Below are 6,545 nucleotides of genomic sequence, written 5' to 3' on the forward strand. Positions count from 1 at the left end.
CTGGAAGCAGCAGCCGGGGAGAGTGGCACAGGCCCGGCTGACCGGCAAGGAGCACGGGGCAGTGAGAAGAGGGTCCCCACCTGGCCGTGTCCCCAGAGCCCCTCTCCTCCTGCAGCGCCCGGCGTCCCTTCCCCGTCCTCTCTGGGGAGGGCTTCCTGGCCCTCCTGCACAAGGATTAGGCCCCAGTGAGGGGGCCCAGGCCTTCTCAGAGCTGGCTGGGCTCTTTTTTAAAAAAAATTTTTTGGAGAAGAGTTGATTTACAATGTTGTATTCGTTTCAGGTGTGCAAGCAAAGTGATTCAGTTATATATATATATATATATATTCATTCTCTTTCAGATTCATTTGCCATACAGGTTATTGCAGAGTATTGAGTTCCCTGTGCTGCACAGTAGGTCCTTTTTGGTTATCTATTTATATACAGTACTGTGTGTATGTTAATTCCAAGCTCCTAATTTATCCCTCCCCCCAACTGGCCAGGCTCTCATTTTCAGGCCACCAGAGTCCGATGAGATGCCATCAGCCAGGACTTCTCGCCTCTTCTGTGCCCTGGAACCAGCTGGGATCTTGTTAAAATGCAGATTCCGACTCAGCAGGCCTGGGGTGGGATCCGATACTCTGCATTCTTGACAAGCTCCCGGGTGACACCCATGCTCCTGGTGCAAGGCCCGATCACACTTCGAGAAGCCAGGTGATAGCATTCAGTCGTGGGCTCCAGACAGCTGTACACATGTTCTGAAATGTTACCCTCTAGAAGAAACTTCGAGAAAAGCTTTGACTTCTCTTTCTGGCTCCTGAACAAACTGGCTGTGTGACTTTGGGAAAGTTGTTGACCCTCTCTGGTCTGCATCTCTCTATATGAAAAGTGGGGCTGGGACTAAGCCGTAAGTATTCTGCAATTCCAACGACAGGGACAATGGCTTCTGGTTTTGCAGCACCTTCCTTGCATCAGGCAACACTCATTTATAACCACAAATCTAGAAAACATTGCTCCCACTTTACAAATGGGAAAACTGAGGCTCAGAGAGGTGAGGTCCTCTGCGGGAAATGATCACCCAGGTTTAAGCGGGGCTGAGCCAGCTTTGAACCCGAGTCTGCTTGCTACAAAGCCCTTGCTTTTTTCTACATCAAGCTGACTCCTGTGTTACCTCGGGAAATCAAATAAAACTTTCTCACAATGAGAAATGAAATGTGAAAAGGGCTTGAATTTCTAAATCCAGAGAACAATCATCGCTTAGGCAAAAGCATTTGTGGTCGTTTACGGTTTCCTCCAAAGCAATTTTTGTAAGTTGATGAGAAAGACTCATTTTATGTAGTATAAGGAGGTGAGTCTGGAAACAATAAAATCAGCATTCTCATAATTAGCCCTTAAATTGTTCCTCGGTATAAAAGTTTCCTCTGGTCCCAGCTCCATCTTGCTTCTTGCACATTCTCACTACACAAATCTGAACAATTTTTGACAAGATTTTTGAGTTTTGTCAGATGTGAATTGTTAAGATTTAATTGAAAAAATGAACAGAACGCAGCCAGTATTTCAAAGGGAGTGACCCAGAACCAATTAGAATTTAGTAACAATTGACCATTCAGCACTGAAATCCATGTTGGGAGAATCAGATTAAAGCCACTTTAACTCCCCCCAGCATCCCCCCGTTCCTGAACTCAAAATATCATTAGTGGGAGATTTCCCTGCAATTTTTTCCAATCAATTTTCCTGGTTTTAGAAGTTGAAGTTCAACTGGCGGGGACTGTGCGAGGGAGGATGCTGGCTGATTATCTCCTGGGCTGAGATGATACACAATATAGGTTACCGTCTTGAAAAAACAGGTCAGGCCAAGCAACATTCCTCGTCAAATTGCTGCTGACAGCCCAAACAGGAGATGGGGAAGCGCCACAAAAAGGGCCTTTCATCTGAAGACAACACAGCGAATAATTGGTCATTCTTTCCTCCTTTTGCTTCTCCTTCTCAGCTGGGGTAAAGTTCCCAAACAAAGCCAGGGCTTCCTCCAGCAAATTCTTAATCCTTTCTGGCAGATGCTCTCAGGGAAGTGTCAGCTGAGGGAACGTGGCTGTGCTCCCCGGGCATGGTGCCTGGAGCATAGTAGGTGCTTAGTAGGGGAGCTGGGGAGGGCGGCCAGCCCAGGAAACGAATGAATGACAGTGGAACTCAGCAGCTCTCGGCCCATCAGCTCTGTCCACTGCACAAGGTCCGTCAGAGAGCTGGTCTGTGCGGAATCACTCTTCTGATCTGTTCCAGCCCTTCTCTGCAGACAGGGAGCCCCTCTGGGGCTCCAGAAGCTTCCAACCCACTCTCAGTTGCGCAACCCACTTTTGCTCTGCTCTGGGGCTTTCTGGGGTCTTCTCCCCATTTGGATGCCGTATGCTGTAAGGCTTTGTCTCATGCTCATGGCAAACCTAGAAGGAAACTTGGGAAGGCCAGGTGGCCTGCCGAGGTCCCCAGCTGGCGCCAGCTGAGCGAGGCGTGGAATCTGGAATCTGGGTGACCCCATGAGTATGTCTACGGCATGTGGGTTCCACCTGTTCCCACCAGGGCTCCCATTCATTCTCCAGCGCTGGGTCCTGGAGCTTCTAGAAGCAGGGCCATGTCCCAGGCCCTTGTCTGTCTAGTCCCCATTGGAAGAGCCATAGCCCAGAACCAGGGCATATTCTGTACCTGACATTTGCATAGTAAGCCACCAATGCTAACGGCGTGGGGTTATTTTCTCTGCTCTTGTCATTTCATTATTACTATTAAGGTGAACGTGGGGAGCTGCTCTGAAACCAGTGACATCCAGCACCTGCATGTCCGCTCCACCCCAAACTCCTTTTTGATATATTTCTTTTAATTTTCAGAAGTCGAGTGAGACCCCAATGCCTCAATGTGAAGTATCAGAGTACAAATACACAAAAAGCAAACAAAAACAGCCCACGAGGTTTAGATTACGAAGGTGTCTTTTAGGGTATCCTAGAGTCTTCAATCTTAGACCTTTGACGTCTTGGTTTGGGTCCAGCAGATGCTGAGACAAAGACTGATCGACCAGACCTTACTGGGAAGGGGTCCTGGGAAACGTGCGGGGGGATGGTGGGGGAACAAGCAAGTGCTGTGCCATCGGACAGGCCTCCGTGTGGGCAACTGGGCTGGGTCCTGTCGGACCCACCAACTCCTGCCAATCTGGCTTGAGGGCTGCTCCGGGGTGGGCGGGGGACATGATGGATTCCCTGGCACTTCTGGCTGCACATGGGCAGAGAAACATCGGGCAGCCAGAGAGAGTCCCCAGGCAAAGGGACTGGCAGTTGGCAGTCAGGGCACCGAGGCAGCTGCTACAGTGGGAACTTGGGGTCTGCTGAGCGTGGGAACACAGGCTCAGCCCACCCTTCGGTTCAGAGTTGGCAGAAGTGGGTCTGTCACACTTGGCTGTGTGGCTTTGGGCAAATCACTGTCCGTCTCTGAGCCTCGGTTTCCTCTCCTGTGCAATGGGAAGAATAGGACTCACTCTTAGTTTCGTTGTGAGGCTTAACCCAGCCCCTGTGGGTAAATCTCCCGCTCCTGGAAGGCACATTCTTGAGAGCAGCTGTGGTGTGCCGCGCGCCACAGCTGGGTCAGGGTCAGGGTTGGGTCAGGCGCGCCGCCCCACTGAGACGCAGCTCACATAGTCCTCTGGGTACCTTGAAGTTGCTCAAAGATTGAGGGCAATTAGATCATGCCTGGGGGTGCTCCCAGGATGCAGAGCGAGGCCACAGTAGGAACCAGGCCTTGTCACTTAGGGGACTTTGGGACCAGGGAGCACTGTGGCTGGGAAGAGGGGACATGCACATCCTGTGTGGCTCGAGGGCAGTGCTGAGGACTGCAAGGGGAGATACATGTTTCACCCATTGATGGTGGAAGCCGGGTGCTCTGCGATGTAGTGAGCTCTCCATCCCTGGAGGTATGTAAGAGGCTGAGTGTCGGTGTTAAATTTTCTTGGTCACGTGGGGAGATCCGAGCCCTGGATGGCGGTGGTGGTAGCTGGGGATGGCTGGAGAGAATGCCTTTTAAGATCTTTTCCACCCCAGAGAGTCTAGAATTCCATTTGTCTGTTTGGGGCCAAGCAGTGCAAATGTGCTCCTCATTTGATGCATTGCATCCGTGACTCCTTGAGGCTCCCCAGATAGAGTTCAGCAGCTCGGGCCTGGTCTGAATTAGTGGGACATTTAGGGGGAGATTCTGGCTTCAGCCTGAATGATCCGCTGAGTGGTGACCTGAGCCTTGAAGGGAGAGGAGAGGCCGCTCACTGGTGGAGTCCCCCGGGCCTCAGATTGGTATGAGAGCAGAGGGGCATCTGCCCTGGCTGCGGGGGAGCCTGGGGGTGCTGTAGAGTCTAACTAGGTGACAGCTCATGCTGGCGGGGGTGCCCTGGGCTCAGCCTACACGGTGAGCCCAGGGGAGGAGGAGCCATGACAAAACCCAGCCTCGGGCCACCTGAGCACCCATGCCTGGCTTTGGCCATGGTCCGTCTGAGCTCCTGGGGCCACAGGGCTGGGAGTGCATCCACCCTTTGCGTCAGTCCCCAGAACCTCCCTGAGCCCCCCTGCCTTCCCTGTGCAGTGGCGATGCCCCCAGGTTTCCCTCTGGGATGAGGGGCTCGAGCCCGGCTGCTTCCTGAGAGGCACGGCGAAGGCCATGCCCAGCTGGGGCTTCTTGCTGCTCCCTGGGCTCAGCCGAGCATCTTCAGGACGCGTGGCCAACGGCGCCCGCAGTGCTGTCACTCCCTGCCCCGCTCTTATTGTCCAGTATTATACAAATACTGTCATCTGCACTGCGCACAAATGGAAGCACAGGAGACCCAGCTGAAGCATGGGGGTGCCAGGCCCTGGGGACCCCGAGGTGAGCAAGGCCGGCGTGGCCCAGCTGACCCCCCGTGGACCCTGGAGGTTTCCAGTGGTGAAGAAATGATGCATCCTTCATTCATTCGTTCACTCAGCAGACACCGAGCGCTCCTCTGTGTTAGGCAGGGAGCCTGACACTAATTGATACAATTGATCATTGTTAAGCATGAAGTAATTGACAAGGCCTCATAATCCTGAGTTTCCTGGGTCTTTACCTAATTCCTGCATAATCGACAAGATACATTTCATGTCTAATGCATGGCCCCTTTACAGCGGTGGGTGCAAATTACACACGCTGTTTTGCCCAGCTCAGTTGTAAAAGCCTAACAATATGCAATGCACATCTTTACAGATCACTAACTGTGATTCCACATGGTGAATCTTAGCCAGGTTGACGGCTCTCTTCTTTGAGCCCCTCTGTGCCCGGTGCTGGGCCAGGGGCTGGACATGTAGAGGTGACCTCGCCACGCTTGTCCTAGAGGAGCCCAGAGGGTGGGGCCACCAGGATGGAGGGCTGACCCTCAGATGCTCCCCCTGGCTGCCCAGCTTCTCCTCCTCCTCTTTACGGAATTCAGATGAAGGATCCAAGCACGCTTATCTATAGGCAGACAGTGGGTCCCAGTTGGGGTGCTGCAGAGACGTCTGAGGTGGCCCCTGACACCTGCAGGCACCTGGTCAATCAAAGCACTAGATTCACGTCTTGGGCTTGTATTGGGACTTCACTTGCTTGTTGTGGACCCTGAACAAGTTTTTAAGCCCCCTGGGCCTCAGTTTACCCATCTGTAAAGTGGAAATAAGAACTCTGCCTTATGGAGTTTTGAGAGCATTAAATGAGTTAATTGTGCTTCTGGAAGACTACCCAGCAGGACGATTTATTGAGCTTAATTAGGCCAAGGAAACTGAGGTGAGCAGAGGTAGAGTTTGGAACCCAGGTCTCCCAGCTTTCAGACTTCAGGGCTGGGCCCTGGAAACCCATATGTTGGGGCGAGTTTCCAAGGCAGGAGCATCTTGGTGGATTCCGCACCCCCCCCCAACGCCCCGGAGGTTCCCATCTTTTGGAGGACCCGGCTCGCCTGTCTCCTTCGGGCGCAGGGGTTGGGGGAGAAGAAAGGCTGAAACTGTATCCTCTGTCAGCTTGGGGTCAAGGGATCAGACCCCCACGTTTTCTCCACCGTCAAAACCCCCATAGGATTTTCTTGAAGTTCAGTTTCACGTCATGTGGCTCAACATTTGGAACTTTTTAAACGGAAATTGTAGAAAAAAATGAAAAGTATTTTCGTCTCGGAACACAATACCTTCCTGGCAGGGAGCCACGAGAGAAAGCTCGATGCCAGAGAAAAAATGGTCATAATTGTCAATCTGGATTAATCCGGGCATTCTTCCGCTTAACCTCGCGTCAGGCTGAGCGGGCTAATCAGGGTGCAAAAGACACTGTCTCTTGTAACTGTACTGAGACCCAGGTCTTACACACCGGCTAATTTTCCGATCACATTTCTTTAATTATAAGCTTGGTTTAATGGAGCCGCAGACAAAACTGAAGCATGAGGAAAACACAGATGCCTGGGCACAGTGTGCCACACTCATCACCCGCGGCTTAGTTGGGGAGAGGTTTAGACACACACGGGCAGCCCCGGGAGAATTCAGTTAGGGCGGGCAGGTGGGGCTGTGGTGGCACGGTGACGG

The sequence above is a fragment of the Eubalaena glacialis genome, chromosome 5 (genome assembly GCF_028564815.1).
Source record: "Eubalaena glacialis isolate mEubGla1 chromosome 5, mEubGla1.1.hap2.+ XY, whole genome shotgun sequence".
Lineage (NCBI taxonomy): Eukaryota > Metazoa > Chordata > Mammalia > Artiodactyla > Balaenidae > Eubalaena > Eubalaena glacialis.